Genomic DNA, 18005 nt, shown 5'->3' with positions numbered 1-18005 from the left:
TTTTTGTTTAAGTCCATGTTTTGTACACTCCTTTTTTTCTCTCAAAACCCTTTGGTCGACAGCAAAAACCTCCGTCCTGCATGTCTGATCTGTCTTGCCAGTCAATAGGAGACATACAAGCAGATGCTTAGGGCCCGAGGCCGGTAAGGGGCCCCCCCAACTAAGAGGGGGTCCAATAACATGTTCTGCCAGCGAGGTGCAGTAGGGCCCAGTCCTGCCTCCTCTACCGGTGGTTGATGAGGGCTCTACTGGTAGCTGCTCCTGTAGACAGTCATTGTTCTACTGATATGAGTACGCTGCGTGTTTCACAAGGTCTCTGGAAAACTGATAGACGGAAAACATAGAAATAAAATATCAAAAAAAGGACCCAACTATGTTGCCATACAGGATCTGTTACAGGGAACGTGGCTTAGACAGGAAAGGAATATTTTAACTCATCTGAATCTCTTATATGTAATATCTTATTAATTAATGAATTCAAATAAACTAGATATTCATTTCTTACACCGGGGGAAACAATTCTATAAATGTTTTCTAAATAAAGAATTTCAGAGTGTGGGGAATTCAACGTGAGTTACGGACAAAAAACTAGGACAGAAAATATATTCAATAATGTTCCAAGCTCTCAAAAAAAAACGTATTATAATTTATCGATCACCTTGCATCGAAATCATCACCCATTACATCTCACCAGAGTCGAACACCCCTCTGTCTACTGTAGGCTTGAGACCACTGGACATGTTAACATGGGAGGAGAACAGTATGGGAGGAGCACAGTAAATCACTGGACATGTTAACATGGGAGGAGAACAGTATGGGAGGAGCACAGTAAATCACTGGACATGTTAACATGGGAGGAGCACAGTAAACCACTGGACATGTTAACATGGGAGGAGCACAGTCAAAGTGAATGAGCACAGGGAGACAGTTTCCCCGCTCCCAAAATGGCATCCTATTCTCTACACAGTGCACTACGTTTGACAGGAGCCGTATGGTCCCCGGTCAAAACAAGCGTACTACATAGGGAAAAGGGTGCCATTTGGGAAGCAAATAGTCTGTGTCTGGGTGAAAAAAATAAGTTCGAACTTCCTTACATGTGCAAAAAGTATTTGGAAGGAGGTCACTAACAAGCGAACTACAACTAGAAACATACTCTCTCCTCCTCTCTTCTGTTGTCTCTCTCTATCCTCTGTTCTGTTATCTCTCTCGCTCCTCTCTTCTGTTGTCTCTCTCTATCCTCTGTTCTGTTATCTCTCTCGCTCCTCTCTTCTGTTATCTCTCTCTCTATCCTCTCTTCTGTTGTCTCTCTCTCTCCTCTACAATTATCTATCTTCTTCTCTTCTGTTATCTCTCTCTCGCTCCTCTCTTCTGTTGTCTCTCTCTATCCTCTGTTCTGTTATCTCTCTCTCTTTTATCTCTCTCTCTCCTCTACAATTATCTATCTTCTTCTCTTCTATCTCTCTCTCCTCCTCTCTTCTGTTGTCTCTCTCTATCCTCTCTTCTGTTATCTCTCTCTCTCCTCTACAATTATCTATCTTCTTCTCTTCTGTTATCTCTCTCTCTCTCTTCTGTTCTCTCTCTCCTCTCTTCTGTTATCTCTCTCTCTCTCCTCTCTTCTGTTATCTCTCCCTCTCTACTATTACCTCTCTCCTCTCTTCTGTTATCTCTCTCTCTCCTCTCTTCTGTTATCTCTCTCTCTCTCCTCTCTTCTGTTATCTCTCCCTCTCTCCTCTCTTCTGTTATCTCTCTCTCTCTCCTCTCTTCTGTTATCTCTCTCTCTCTCCTCTCTTCTGTTATCTCTCCCTCTCTCCTCTCTTCTGTTATCTCTCCCTCTCTACTATTACCTCTCTCCTCTCTTCTATCTCTCTCTCTCTCCTCTCTTCTGTTATCTCTCTCTCTCTCCTCTCTTCTGTTATCTCTCCCTCTCTCCTCTCTTCTGTTATCTCTCTCTCTATCCTCTCTTCTGTTATCTCTCCCTCTCTCCTCTCTTCTGTTATCTCTCTCTCTCTCCTCTCTTCTGTTATCTCTCTCTCTCTCCTCTCTTCTGTTATCTCTCCCTCTCTCCTCTCTTCTGTTATCTCTCTCTCTCTCCTCTCTTCTGTTATCTCTCTCTCTCTCCTCTCTTCTGTTATCTCTCCCTCTCTCCTCTCTTCTGTTATCTCTCTCTCTATCCTCTCTTCTGTTATCTCTCCCTCTCTCCTCTCTTCTGTTATCTCTCTCTCTCCTCTCTTCTGTTATCTCTCTCTCTCTCCTCTCTTCTGTTATCTCTCCCTCTCTCCTCTCTTCTGTTATCTCTCCCTCTCTACTATTACCTCTCTCCTCTCTTCTGTTATCTCTCTCTCTCTCCTCTCTTCTGTTATCTCTCCCTCTCTCCTCTCTTCTGTTATCTCTCCCTCTCTCCTCTCATCTCTCCCTCTCTCCTCTCTTCTGTTATCTCTCCCTCTCTCCTCTCTTCTGTTATCTCTCCCTCTCTCCTCTCTTCTGTTATCTCTCTCTCTCTCCTCTCTTCTGTTATCTCTCTCTCTCTCCTCTCTTCTGTTATCTCTCCCTCTCTCCTCTCTTCTGTTATCTCTCTCTCTATCCTCTCTTCTGTTATCTCTCCCTCTCTCCTCTCTTCTGTTATCTCTCTCTCTCCTCTCTTCTGTTATCTCTCTCTCTCTCCTCTCTTCTGTTATCTCTCCCTCTCTCCTCTCTTCTGTTATCTCTCCCTCTCTACTATTACCTCTCTCCTCTCTTCTGTTATCTCTCTCTCTCTCCTCTCTTCTGTTATCTCTCCCTCTCTCCTCTCTTCTGTTATCTCTCCCTCTCTCCTCTCATCTCTCCCTCTCTCCTCTCTTCTGTTATCTCTCCCTCTCTCCTCTCTTCTGTTATCTCTCTCTCTCTCCTCTCTTCTGTTATCTCTCTCTCTCTCCTCTCTTCTGTTATCTCTCTCTCTCTCCTCTCTTCTGTTATCTCTCCCTCTCTCCTCTCTTCTGTTATCTCTCCCTCTCTCCTCTCATCTCTCCCTCTCTCCTCTCTTCTGTTATCTCTCCCTCTCTCCTCTCTTCTGTTATCTCTCTCTCTCTCCTCTCTTCTGTTATCTCTCCCTCTATCCTCTCTTCTGTTATCTCTCTCTCTCTCCTCTCTTCTGTTATCTCTCCCTCTATCCTCTCTTCTGTTATCTCTCTCTCTCTCCTCTCTTCTGTTATCTCTCCCTCTATCCTCTCTTCTGTTATCTCTCTCTCTCTCCTCTCTTCTGTTATCTCTCTCTCTCTCCTCTCTTCTGTTATCTCTCCCTCTCTCCTCTCTTCTGTTATCTCTCTCTCTCTCCTCTCTTCTGTTATCTCTCTCTCTCTCCTCTCTTCTGTTATCTCTCCCTCTCTCCTCTCTTCTGTTATCTCTCTCTCTCCTCTCTTCTGTTATCTCTCTCCTCTCCCACCCCTCTTTCGGTCACCTTTAATCTCACTTTGAACAAAATGTTTTATTATACTTTTTTGTGAAACCTTTTCGACCAGCAGCACAGCTGAGACTAAAATGGAGACCTTGCAAGTCAAACATGATGAAGAGTGAACTTGTCTAGCCTCCAATATGTCATTTTTTTTAATATCATATTACCAACATCCATCTTCACAGAAACTCGTCTCTCCAGTTAAAATAACTCATAAAGTAGAACACTGATATAACTGTATTATCAGGTGGATGTGGGTCATATTCTCTCTTTGGTTGAATAAAACCACCTTCCTGTGGATTTCTGCTCATAAAAACAACATACTACCCAAGTAGCTGTTCTCTAGTTAACATTCACGCACAAACGCACGCACGCACACACACACACACACACACACACACACACACACACACACACACACACACACACACACACACACACACACACACACACACACACACACACAGAGATAATGAGTACACAGCTCATCTAGCAGGAGACTGAGAGACAGAGAGGAGCCTAACTAGCTCTCTGTCTGCCTGCAGGATCAAATACTAATAGAGCACAGCCTGTAGGTGTGTGTGTGTGTGTGTGTGTGTGTGTGTGTGTGTGTGTGTGTGTGTGTGTGTGTGTGTGTGTGTGTGTGTGTGTGTGTGTGTGTGTGTGTGTGTGTGTGTGTGTGTGTGTGTGTGTGTGTGTGTGTGTGTGTGTGTGTGTGTGTGTGTGTGTGTGTGTGTGTGTGTGTGTGTGTGTGTGTGTGTGTGTGTGTGTGTGTGTGTGTGTGTGTGTGTGTGTGTGTGTGTGTGTGTGTGTGTGTGTGTGTGTGTGTGTGTGTGTGTGTGTGTGTGTGTGCTCGGCTCGCTTGGCAGTGGGTCGTTAGTGTCTGAAAACCCGTTCTGACGCTCAACGCTGCTATAAAAAGACCAAAGGTGTAACGAAGCTTTGGAATCCTCCTCTCTTCTTCTTTCCTCTCCTCCCATTCTCTCCTATGGCAAAGCACTGGAATCAGGTGGACTATAGCAAAGCACTGGAATCAGGTGGACTATGGCAAAGCACTGGAATCAGGTGGACTATGGCAAAGCACTGGAATCAGGTGGACTATGGCAAAGCACTGGAATCAGGTGGACTATGGCAAAGCACTGGAATCAGGTGGACTATGGCAAAGCACTGGAATCAGGTGGACTATAGCAAAGCACTGGAATCAGGTGGACTATGGCAAAGCACTGGAATCAGGTGGACTATGGCAAAGCACTGGAATCAGGTGGACTATGGCAAAGCACTGGAATCAGGTGGACTATGGCAAAGCACTGGAATCAGGTGGACTATAGCAAAGCACTGGAATCAGGTGGACTATGGCAAAGCACTGGAATCAGGTGGACTATGGCAAAGCACTGGAATCAGGTGGACTATGGCAAAGCACTGGAATCAGGTGGACTATAGCAAAGCACTGGAATCAGGTGGACTATGGCAAAGCACTGGAATCAAGTGGACTATAGCAAAGCACTGGAATCAGGTGGACTATAGCAAAGCACTGGAATCAGGTGGACTATGGCAAAGCACTGGAATCAGGTGGACTAAACCTTCTCCAGAGAGAATGCATTCTGTCAAATAAGTCCAGACCTAAACCTTCTCCAGAGAGATGGCAGTCTGTCAAATAAGCCTAGACCTAAACCTTCTCCAGAGAGATGGCAGTCTGTCAAATAAGCCTAGACCTAAACCTTCTCCAGAGAGATGGCAGTCTGTCAAATCAGCCTAGACCTAAACCTTCTCCAGAGAAATGGCAGTCTGTCAAATCAGCCTAGACCTAAACCTTCTCCAGAGAAATGGCATTCTGTCAAATCAGCCTAGACCTAAACCTTCTCCAGAGAGATGGCAGTCTGTCAAATAAGCCTAGACCTAAACCTTCTCCAGAGAAATGGGAGTCTGTCAAATCAGCCTAGACCTAAACCTTCTCCAGAGAGATGGCATTCTGTCAAATCAGCCTAGACCTAAACCTTCTCCAGAGAGATGGCATTCTGTCAAATCAGCCTAGACCTAAACCTTCTCCAGAGAGATGGCAGTCTGTCAAATAAGCCTAGACCTAAACCTTCTCCAGAGAAATGGCAGTCTGTCAAATCAGCCTAGACCTAAACCTTCTCCAGAGAAATGGCATTCTGTCAAATCAGCCTAGACCTAAACCTTCTCCAGAGAGATGGCAGTCTGTCAAATAAGCCTAGACCTAAACCTTCTCCAGAGAAATGGGAGTCTGTCAAATCAGCCTAGACCTAAACCTTCTCCAGAGAGATGGCAGTCTGTCAAATAAGCCTAGACCTAAACCTTCTCCAGAGAAATGGGAGTCTGTCAAATCAGCCTAGACCTAAACCTTCTCCAGAGAGATGGCATTCTGTCAAATCAGCCTAGACCTAAACCTTCTCCAGAGAGATGGCATTCTGTCAAATCAGCCTAGACCTAAACCTTCTCCAGAGAGATGGCAGTCTGTCAAATAAGCCTAGACCTAAACCTTCTCCAGAGAAATGGCAGTCTGTCAAATCAGCCTAGACCTAAACCTTCTCCAGAGAAATGGCATTCTGTCAAATCAGCCTAGACCTAAACCTTCTCCAGAGAGATGGCAGTCTGTCAAATAAGCCTAGACCTAAACCTTCTCCAGAGAAATGGGAGTCTGTCAAATAAGTCCAGACCTAAACCTTCTCCAGAGAGATGGCAGTCTGTCCCTCCATATTAGGTAATCAGATCTGCTGGTATTTAGAACCTGAGGCAGAGAGCCATGATGTGGATACGAAAATATGGGCTGTATATTGCCATGGGAAAGGTGTGTGTGTGTGTGTGTGTGAGTGTGTGTGTGTGTGTGTGTGTGCGTGCGTGCGTGCGTGCGTGCGTGCGTGCGTGCGTATGTGTGTGTGTTTGTTTGTTGTAGTGTATAGGGGTCTCAGAGAATTGTTTATATGGAGATACCAAATGGAAGGTGCTGATACAATCTTCTCCTCTCTTACACCACTTTGGGTAATTGACAATGTAATGATAGGAAACAGCAGCAGTACAGCACGGTTACAGGAAGTGAACGCCAATAGCTTGAAGATAATGTGACTACACCATCGTTGCTCAGCCCATGAAATCAATAGCTAAATTCAATATTTTCCTTTTCCATCAACTCACAATAGGAACGGGACAGCGGGCGATACTGTATCACACTGCATAGATAAACTATCGCTTTTTAAAAGTAATACAATTGGATAAGCAATTGCGAAGTGAGGGTGGAACCAGATAAATAACAATAAACTGATTGGTTTCAAAGGATACCATTTTTATTTTGTCTTTTTTTTTTTCTTCTCTAAACTGATTTATGTAGGTGATTTTTAAATCTTAATTGGTAAACAAATGTTAGCGATGTGGCTCATTTAGGCTGTTACCGCTGCTTCGCTGTACCTGACTGCAATGGGAATGGAAAGATCCTATCTGTCTCATAAATTCGGGGTGATTTAGGCTGCGTTGGTAGATCAAGACCTGTGTCTCCATCCAGGGTATCATGGGTAAGCTAAGGGATGTCCAACAATATTCAGGGCTGATCAGTTCTACACTATGATAGTAAAATTCATAAGTAAAGGGATACAGATCTGAGTCTCAAGCTAGCTTCTAAATCTCACATCATAATAGCTCAATCCCGTGGTTAATGATGGCTCAATCCCGTGGTTAATGATGGCTTAATCTCGTGGTTAATGATGGCTCAATCCCGTGGTTAATGATAGCTCAATCCCGTGGTTAATGATGGCTGGATGATATGAAGACGAGTTGGGATGAAATGGAAGAAGATTGTATGTAATGGTCACAATTTGCCACAGTTGTAACTCAAGCAGCATTTTCTCCCTCCTTCTAAAAGTCCACAGTGGCTTACTTCTACAGGATAAAGGAGAGGACACACTGTACAGAGAGCTTTTTTTTTTAAAGCGGAGCCTCGTTTCCCAGAGCCTTCCTAGCGTTAAAAATCATCGTTAGAACCTGACGATGTATTTTTAGTAGCCACGGTGTTTCCCAGAGCCTTCGTTAGTAACATGTCCCCTTTTAAAATTTTTTTTGCACATCTATGAGTGTTCCAGACCGTTCGTAAAGCAGCCAAAGTGCATCATGGTTAGATGCTTTTTTTCCCCCCCTTCCACTGTATTCACAGAATATCTCCGCGTAGAATTATCCTAAACATAGAATTACGATATTTAGTCTGTCTGGCAGACTTCCAATCAAAGTTCACTACAAATACAAAAGTTGACGAAGTATAAAATGATGCTTCAAATGTTTCCCTTTTAATGTGTTCCATGATGTGTGATGTAATTTATCAGCCAATTGGGTCAACATAATAAGCCATAATACTTGCAGCCATAAGTGGTAATATCTTTTTTTTTTAAGAAGTTAATCCGTCGTCGCGATTGTGGAATAATCCTAATTTAAACGTTCTCTCCACGGCCTTGTTTCGGAAACACTTTTTTAAAAACGTTGTGTGGTGAATAAACATGGATACGATCCCCGTAAATTTAACATCCGACATCCTGCAAATGCAAGTCGATTATTTGGGAATAATTGGCAGGTGAGACGTCTCTTTCACCAGCCACGTTGGCGGGTGGTCAGGACTCTACAGTGCAATCATTTAACTTGCGTTTACGACTCAAAGTAAAGTTAAAAGTCAGTATGATCCTCAGTAGCTGCTTTCAAAATGTTTCTATCATTTTGTTTCATAGCAGTTAGAGCACATAAAGAACTAGCTACAAATCCTATAATATCCTACAATAATAATGCTAGAAAAATAAAAATAATTATTATAATGATCCTATAACATCCTAAATTAATCATCCCAGAAAAATAATAATAATAATCCTAGAATAACCATGAATAATAATCCTAAAATATCCAATAATAATAATCCTATAATAACAAAATAATCCTATAATAATCCTCTGATATCCTATAATAATAATCCTATAATAACCTATAATAATCATATAATATCCCATTACAATAATAATCCAATAATATCGTATAATAATCCTATAATATCCTATAATAATCCAATAATATCGTATAATAATCCAATAATATCCTATAATAATCCAATAATATCCTATAATAATCCAATAATATCCTATAATAATCCTATAATATCTTATAATAATCCAATAATATCCTATAATAATCCTATAATAATCCTATATTATCCTATAATATCCTATAATAATCCTGTAATATCCTATAATAATCCTATAATATCCTATAATGATTATCCTTTAATATTCTATAATAATAATCCTATAATATCCTATAATAATCCAATAATATCCTATAATAATCCAATAATATCCTATAATAATCCAATATTATCCTATAATAATCCTATAATATCCTATAATAATCCTATAATAATCCTATATTATCCTATAATAATCCTATAATATCCTATAATAATCCTATAATAATCCTATATTATCCTATAATATCCTATAATAATCTTATATTATCCTATAATAATCCTATAATAGTCATATATTATCCTATAATATCCTATAATAATCCTATATTATCCTATAATAATCCTATAATATCCTATAATAATCCTATATTATCCTATAATAATCCAATAATATCCTATAATAATCATATATTATCCTATAATAATCCAATAATATCCTATAATAATCCTATATTATCTTATAATAATCCAATAATATCCTATAATAATCCTATATTATCCTATAATAATCCAATAATATCCTATAATAATCCAATAATATCCTATAATAATCCTATATTATCCTACAATAATCCTATAATATCCTATAATAATCCTATAATAATCCTATATTATCCTATAATAATCCTATAATATCCTATAATAATCCTATAATAATCCTATATTATCTTATAATAATCCAATAATATCTTATAATAATCCAATAATATCCTATAATAATCCTATATTATCCTATAATAATCCAATAATATCCTATAATAATCCAATAATATCCTACAATAATAATGCTAGAAAAATAAAAATAATTATTATAATGATCCTATAACATCCTAAATTAATCATCCCAGAAAAATAATAATAATAATGCTAGAATAACCATGAATAATAATCCTAAAATATCCAATAATAATAATCCTATAATAACAAAATAATCCTATAATAATCCTCTGATATCCTATAATAATAATCCTATAATAACCTATAATAATCATATAATATCCCATTACAATAATAATCCAATAATATCCTTTAATAATCCTATAATATCCTATAATAATCCAATAATATCCTATAATAATCCTATAATAATCCTATATTATCCTATAATATCCTATAATAATCCTGTAATATCCTATAATAATCCTATAATATCCTATAATGATTATCCTTTAATATTCTATAATAATAACCCTATAATATCCTATAATAATCCAATAATATCCTATAATAATCCAATAATATCCTATAATAATCCAATATTATCCTATAATAATCCTATAATATCCTATAATAATCCTATAATAATCCTATATTATCCTATAATAATCCTATAATATCCTATAATAATCCTATAATATCCTATAATAATCCTATAATATCCTATAATAATCCTATATTATCCTATAATATCCTATAATAATCCTATATTATCCTATAATAATCCTATAATAATCCTATATTATCCTATAATATCCTATAATAATCCTATATTATCCTATAATAATCCTATAATATCCTATAATAATCCAATAATATCCTATATTATCCTATAATATCCTATAATATCCTATAATAATCCTATAATATCCTATAATAATCCAATAATATCCTATAATAATCCTATATTATCCTATAATAATCCAATAATATCCTATAATAATCCAATAATATCCTATAATAATCCTATATTATCCTATAATAATCCTATAATATCCTATAATAATCCTATAATATCCTATATTGATAATCCTTTAATATTCTATAATAATAATCCTATAATAATTATTATAATAATCCCATAATATCTCACCTCGAACATTCACTCTTTTTTTTTTACAAGCTAGGTTGTTTTTCAATGTTTGAGTTTTCTTCAACTGCTAGCGAAGACACATTGGCTACTAATCAGATTCTCTATCTAACAGACAGGACTAGAGCTAACGGCTTGACTGCCCTGGTTGCAAGGGGTAACCTCCTGCCCTCAAAGGGGGCAGCTAAACATTTTAATCTCAGCTGTGATATTTTGATTAAAAGACTCAGGTCACAAAAAAAAAGGAAATAACATTGAGCAAAATACCACATCAATTCTTACTACTTGATATATTTATTATTTTAGAAACATTACATAGCATGCTCATCCGGGTTTATTTTAGTTTTATAGTGAACAAATATTTTGGCTGGTAAAACAAATCTGAGTGGCTAAAAGTTATTTTCAGGCCCTATTTGTAATGCTTCAATTATTTTGCAACTGGGAAACGAGGCCCTGATCTCTGGACAGGGTCTTCAAAGAGGGAAATACAGACACTATACCAATTTAACCACAGTCCCATAGTCCATCTTCCTCCCTATTGGGAATACATCTCACAGTGTCACTGGTCGGATAATCCTTCTTCTCCCTGACATCTTGACTCCATCACTCACATCATAAGACGCTATTCACTCTCATGCTCCAGCTACTCTCAACCCTCCCCTTCCTGTCACAATCACAGTCCTTTTCTGCTGATGTTTACGACCGAAACATTGAAAAGTTAAGCGTGCGTCGTCTCCCCGTCTGTCCCCCTGCCTGCCGATATCCCAGCTGCTTGCCTTTGCCGAACCTTTCCCTGATAATTGGGAGATTATGATGCAGGAGCCGGGGGATCGCAGCGTAAACACTGTTTTACTATGATCTGCTTAATCATTTACAATTGAAGCTGCACAGGAGTAATTGCAAAAGCCACCAATACCCCTGCTGTCAAAGCTATGATGAGCCTTCAGCAACGTTTTCATGATGAGCCGAGGGAAGAAAATAGAGCAATGTGATAAAGTTTCAGCATAGAGCAATGTGATAAAGTTTCAGCATAGAGCAATGTGATAAAGTTTCAGCATAGAGCAATGTGATAAAGTTTCAGCATAGAGCAATATGATAAAGTTTCAGCATAGAGCAATATGATAAAGTTTCAGCATAGAGCAATATGATAAAGTTTCAGCATAGAGCAATATGATAAAGTTTCAGCATAGAGCAATATGATAAAGTTTCAGGAGACGTAAGGAGCTTACTGAAGAGTACCTGTGGTGATGTGATGTGACATGTTATGTCTTAACATCCAAGGGAGGGAAAACCTTTGTCAAGTAGTGGATGGATTTGTTTCCTCCGTTGTATACAGATGAGTTGAGTTTCTTGAAGAGTAGAGTAGACCAACAGAGCAGGAGGGGACTAGTCCAGTTGGTGAATGGGTCTAGACTCTAAGCTCCAGGTTCATTGACCATGTCCTAGCCTCCAGGTTCATTGATCATGTCCTAGCCTCCAGGTTCATTGACCATGTCCTAGCGTCCAGGTTCATTGACCATGTCCTAGACTCCAGGTTCATTGACCATGTCCTAGACTCCAGGTTCATTGACCATGTCCTAGCCTCCAGGTTCATTGATCATGTCCTAGCCTCCAGGTTCATTGACCATGTCCTAGCGTCCAGGTTCATTGACCATGTCCTAGACTCCAGGTTCATTGACCATGTCCTAGACTCCAGGTTCATTGACCATGTCCTAGACTCCAGGTTCATTGACCATGTCCTAGACTCCAGGTTCATTGACCATGTCCTAGACTCCAGGTTCATTGACCATGTCCTAGACTCCAGGTTCATTGACCATGTCCTAGACTCCAGGTTCATTGACCATGTCCTAGCGTCCAGGTTTATTGACCATGTCCTAGCGTCCAGGTTTATTGACCATGTCCTAGACTCCAGGTTCATTGACCATGTCATAGACTCCAAAATCATTGATAGTACAGATTGTCCAGTTGAGTAGTCATTATTCTTGTTTCTATCAGCAAGCCTGGTGACTGGTGAGTCATTGCCAGTCCCTATACCGTCTCTGCAGGTCAGTCCCTAAAGAGAGTGACGACCAGGAGGAGACTTTGCTGTTGCAGAAGAACACCGGTGTGACATGACATCATCGGTTGGTCAATGCGGCGTCGATGTTCTGTTCTGTGCGACCTGTTGCTTCGGTTCTGACACTGGGGAGAAAAAAACACAGGTGGTTCCTAGCACCATGAGTCTCCATGGAAACACATCCTGTAGCCCCTCGCCACATTGATGGATCCGACGCTTCATTCCTACCTTTCACTGACAGATCTAGGTTGACGTGAGCAAAGTGACTGGCCCTCATGACATTCACAGAGAGAACAGACAACCAGAGTCATTGCAGAACATATTTTTGTTTTAGTATGTCCATGTAGAGTTGGTTCAGGGCCTTGAGAGGTGGTCTGAAGGTTACAAAACACTCTCTCGTTATAGTAGGAGTCTGTCTGGTGTTGAAACCACTCTGTAATTACAGTAGGAGTCTGTCTGGTGTAGAAACCACTCTGTAATTACAGTAGGAGTCTGTCTGTCTGGTGTAGAAACCACTCTGTAATTACAGTAGGAGTCTGTCTGGTGTTGAAACCACTCTGTAATTACAGTAGGAGCCTGTCTGGTGTTGAAACCACTCTGTAATTACAGTAGGAGTCTGTCTGGTGTAGAAACCACTCTGTAATTACAGTAGGAGTCTGTCTGATGTAGAAACCACTCTGTAATTACAGTAGGAGTCTGTCTGATGTAGAAACCACTCTGTAATTACAGTAGGAGTCTGTCTGGTGTAGAAACCACTCTGTAATTACAGTAGGGGTCTGTTTGGTGTAGAAACCACTCTGTAATTACAGTAGGAGTCTGTCTGATGTAGAAACCACTCTGTAATTACAGTAGGAGTCTGTCTGGTGTAGAAACCACTCTGTAATTACAGTAGGGGTCTGTTTGGTGTAGAAACCACTCTGTAATTACAGTAGGAGTCTGTCTGTCTGGTGTTGAAACCACTCTGCAATTACAGTAGGGGTCTGTCTGGTGTAGAAACCACTCTGTAATTACAGTAGGGGTCTGTCTGGTGTAGAAACCACTCTGTAATTACAGTAGGGGTCTGTTTGGTGTAGAAACCACTCTGTAATTACAGTAGGAGTCTGTCTGTCTGGTGTAGAAACCACTCTGTAATTACAGTAGGAGTCTGTCTGGTGTTGAAACCACTCTGTAATTACAGTAGGAGTCTGTCTGGTGTTGAAACCACTCTGTAATTACAGTAGGAGTCTGTCTGGTGTAGAAACCACTCTGTAATTACAGGAGGAGTCTGTCTGATGTAGAAACCACTCTGTAATTACAGTAGGAGTCTGTCTGATGTAGAAACCACTCTGTAATTACAGTAGGAGTCTGTCTGGTGTAGAAACCACTCTGTAATTACAGTAGGAGTCTGTCTGGTGTAGAAACCACTCTGTAATTACAGGAGGAGTCTGTCTGATGTAGAAACCACTCTGTAATTACAGTAGGAGTCTGTCTGATGTAGAAACCACTCTGTAATTACAGTAGGAGTCTGTCTGGTGTAGAAACCACTCTGTAATTACAGTAGGGGTCTGTTTGGTGTAGAAACCACTCTGTAATTACAGTAGGAGTCTGTCTGATGTAGAAACCACTCTGTAATTACAGTTAGAGTCTGTCTGGTGTAGAAACCACTCTGTAATTACAGTAGGGGTCTGTTTGGTGTAGAAACCACTCTGTAATTACAGTAGGAGTCTGTCTGTCTGGTGTTGAAACCACTCTGCAATTACAGTAGGGGTCTGTCTGGTGTAGAAACCACTCTGTAATTACAGTAGGGGTCTGTCTGGTGTAGAAACCACTCTGTAATTACAGTAGGGGTCTGTTTGGTGTAGAAACCACTCTGTAATTACAGTAGGAGTCTGTCTGTCTGGTGGAGAAACCACTCTGCAATTACAGTAGGGGTCTGTCTGGTGTAGAAACCACTCTGTAATTACAGTAGGAGTCTGTCTGTCTGGTGTAGAAACCACTCTGTAATTACAGTAGGAGTCTGTCTGGTGTTGAAACCACTCTGTAATTACAGTAGGAGTCTGTCTGGTGTTGAAACCACTCTGTAATTACAGTAGGAGTCTGTCTGGTGTAGAAACCACTCTGTAATTACAGTAGGAGTCTGTCTGATGTAGAAACCACTCTGTAATTACAGTAGGAGTCTGTCTGATGTAGAAACCACTCTGTAATTACAGTAGGAGTCTGTCTGGTGTAGAAACCACTCTGTAATTACAGTAGGGGTCTGTTTGGTGTAGAAACCACTCTGTAATTACAGTAGGAGTCTGTCTGATGTAGAAACCACTCTATAATTACAGTAGGAGTCTGTCTAGTGTAGAAACCACTCTGTAATTACAGTAGGAGTCTGTCTGTCTGGTGTTGAAACCACTCTGCAATTACAGTAGGGGTCTGTCTGGTGTAGAAACCACTCTGTAATTACAGTAGGGGTCTGTCTGGTGTAGAAACCACTCTGTAATTACAGTAGGGGTCTGTTTGGTGTAGAAACCACTCTGTAATTACAGTAGGAGTCTGTCTGTCTGGTGGAGAAACCACTCTGCAATTACAGTAGGGGTCTGTCTGGTGTAGAAACCACTCTGTAATTACAGTAGGAGTCTGTCTGTCTGGTGTAGAAACCACTCTGTAATTACAGTAGGAGTCTGTCTGGTGTTGAAACCACTCTGTAATTACAGTAGGAGTCTGTCTGGTGTTGAAACCACTCTGTAATTACAGTAGGAGTCTGTCTGGTGTAGAAACCACTCTGTAATTACAGTAGGAGTCTGTCTGATGTAGAAACCACTCTGTAATTACAGTAGGAGTCTGTCTGATGTAGAAACCACTCTGTAATTACAGTAGGAGTCTGTCTGGTGTAGAAACCACTCTGTAATTACAGTAGGGGTCTGTTTGGTGTAGAAACCACTCTGTAATTACAGTAGGAGTCTGTCTGATGTAGAAACCACTCTATAATTACAGTAGGAGTCTGTCTAGTGTAGAAACCACTCTGTAATTACAGTAGGGGTCTGTTTGGTGTAGAAACCACTCTGTAATTACAGTAGGAGTCTGTCTGTCTGGTGTTGAAACCACTCTGCAATTACAGTAGGGGTCTGTCTGGTGTAGAAACCACTCTGTAATTACAGTAGGGGTCTGTCTGGTGTAGAAACCACTCTGTAATTACAGTAGGGGTCTGTTTGGTGTAGAAACCACTCTGTAATTACAGTAGGAGTCTGTCTGTCTGGTGTAGAAACCACTCTGCAATTACAGTAGGGGTCTGTCTGGTGTAGAAACCACTCTGTAATTACAGTAGGAGTCTGTCTGTCTGGTGTAGAAACCACTCTGTAATTACAGTAGGAGTCTGTCTGGTGTTGAAACCACTCTGTAATTACAGTAGGAGTCTGTCTGGTGTTGAAACCACTCTGTAATTACAGTAGGAGTCTGTCTGGTGTAGAAACCACTCTGTAATTACAGTAGGGGTCTGTTTGGTGTAGAAACCACTCTGTAATTACAGTAGGGGTCTGTCTGGTGTAGAAACCACTCTGTAATTACAGTAGGGGTCTGTCTGGTGTAGAAACCACTCTGTAATTACAGTAGGGGTCTGTTTGGTGTAGAAACCACTCTGTAATTACAGTAGGAGTCTGTCTGTCTGGTGTAGAAACCACTCTGTAATTACAGTAGGAGTCTGTCTGGTGTTGAAACCACTCTGTAGTTACAGTAGGAGTCTTTATGGTGTAGAAACCACTCTGTAATTACAGTAGGGGTCTGTCTGGTGTAGAAACCCCTCTGTGTTCTAGAGTCCTCGTCAGAGCCATTATCCACAGTGATCTGTGTTCTAGAGTCATCGTCAGAGCCATTATCCACAGTGATCTGTGTTCTAGAGTCATCGTCAGAGCCATTATCCACAGTGATCTGTGTTCTAGAGTCATCGTCAGAGCCATTATCCATAGTGATCTGTGTTCTAGAGTCATCGTCAGAGCCTTTATCCACAGTGATCTGTGTTCTAGAGTCATCGTCAGAGCCATTATCCACAGTGATCTGTGTTCTAGAGTCATCGTCAGAGCCATTATCCACAGTGATCTGTGGAATCTAGCACTACTTGTTCATAAAAGACTATGTTGGATTTATTGGTGCCAAAAACAAGAGATATGCTTTGGATTGCTGATGTAGCCAATGAATGTACACACACACACACACACACACACACACACACACATACACACACACACACACACACACACACACACACACACACACACACACACACACACACACACACACACACACACACACAACATCCTCACTAATTGCTTTCCCCAGCAGCCTTCCTGAGCTAACTCGTAAACTCTACTCCAGACATCGTGGCCTTAGCAAGCAGAATCTCCTCTTGATAAAACAGGAAGAGAGTAAAAAGCAATACTGATATTAGCATCCCACTTTAATCTCTCTGCAGCCACAGTGTGTCAAAGCCTCAGAGGAAACTTCCAGAGGTGATGAAAACCAAACGGTCAGAAAGAAAATCAACAGATCAGGAAGAAATTGGGCCTAATTATTAAGTATTTGTCTGATATCCAAAAAAGCAAGCAGTCCAGAGTGCCTTTCTCATCACGCATAGGTCCAGTTAGGTCCAGTTAGGTCCAGTTAGGTCCAGTTAGATCCAGTTAGATCCAGTTAGATCCAGTTGGAAATAGTCCATGCCAGGTTTTGTTCGCTACACAACAAGCTGCTTGCACAGACTGGTTCTTCTCCTCTCAAAAAGCCACCAGTGTATCAGCTGCTACAGGCTAACATCTCTGCTGAAAGTTGACCGGTAAAAATTCCCTTTTGGGTTTTTGAAGAAAAATACATAGACGGTCATCTGGAAATCATTGCCACAGCATAGTTCCACCTCGCTGCCCCAGCTCAGGCAGACAATAGTAGATATTCCACAGAGAATGACCATGTAAAGTTAACCACTCCGCTTTCGTCATCGTCAGTGGGTTTCCGTTGTCTGTTTTCTTAAAACTTTATTTTCTTCATTTTAAAATGTCTCAAATGTATTGTAGTCAGTATAAAAAACATCTCATTTCCCTCTGGCCAGTTAGATGAGGGTGTGTTCTGTCTTGTAAAGGGGGCTCAGGAATGGGTGGGTCTCCTGCCTTTACACTTCCTCTGCCTGCAAGGTGGGTGGTGGGAGACACAATACAGGAGGAAGAAGATGGGGGAGAGAGAGAGAGAGAGAGAGACAGTGAGAGAGAGAGAGTGAGAGAGAGAGAGAGAAGGACAGTGAGAGAGAGAGAGAGTGAGAGAGAGAGAGAGAGAGAGAGAGAGAGAGAAAGACAGTGAGAGAGAGAGAGAGAGAGAGAGAGAGAGAGAGAGAGAGAGAGAGAGAGAAGGACAGTGAGAGAGAGAGAGAGAGAAGGACAGTGAGAGAGAGATATAGCGAAGGAAAGAGAGAGAACATTGAAGAGTAGAGATAGAGAAGAGAGAGAGAGACATTGAGAGAGATAGAGATAAGAGAGAGAGA

General features: G+C 40.6%; 1 protein-coding gene and 1 long non-coding RNA gene across 2 annotated transcripts in view; both read right to left on the bottom strand.

Moving 5' to 3' along the window:
• Positions 1-11820, bottom strand: LOC115174156 (uncharacterized). Its single transcript, XR_003871740.1, has 2 exons — positions 11704-11820; positions 1-324 (listed from the first exon to the last, which is right to left on the bottom strand). It is a non-coding gene; the product is annotated as an uncharacterized LOC115174156 (long non-coding RNA).
• A 5096-nt stretch (positions 11821-16916) lies between these two features.
• The window catches only part of LOC115173255 (CUB and sushi domain-containing protein 2), a gene marked incomplete in the record, with an annotated part of 501741 nt that continues 500652 nt past the window's right edge, over positions 16917-18005 (bottom strand). The window contains 1 exon segment of the mRNA XM_029731172.1: positions 16917-17633.

This window comes from Salmo trutta, chromosome 34, assembly GCF_901001165.1.
Source record: "Salmo trutta chromosome 34, fSalTru1.1, whole genome shotgun sequence".
Classification (NCBI taxonomy): domain Eukaryota; kingdom Metazoa; phylum Chordata; class Actinopteri; order Salmoniformes; family Salmonidae; genus Salmo; species Salmo trutta.
This window is presented reverse-complemented; position numbering and strand designations above follow the sequence as displayed.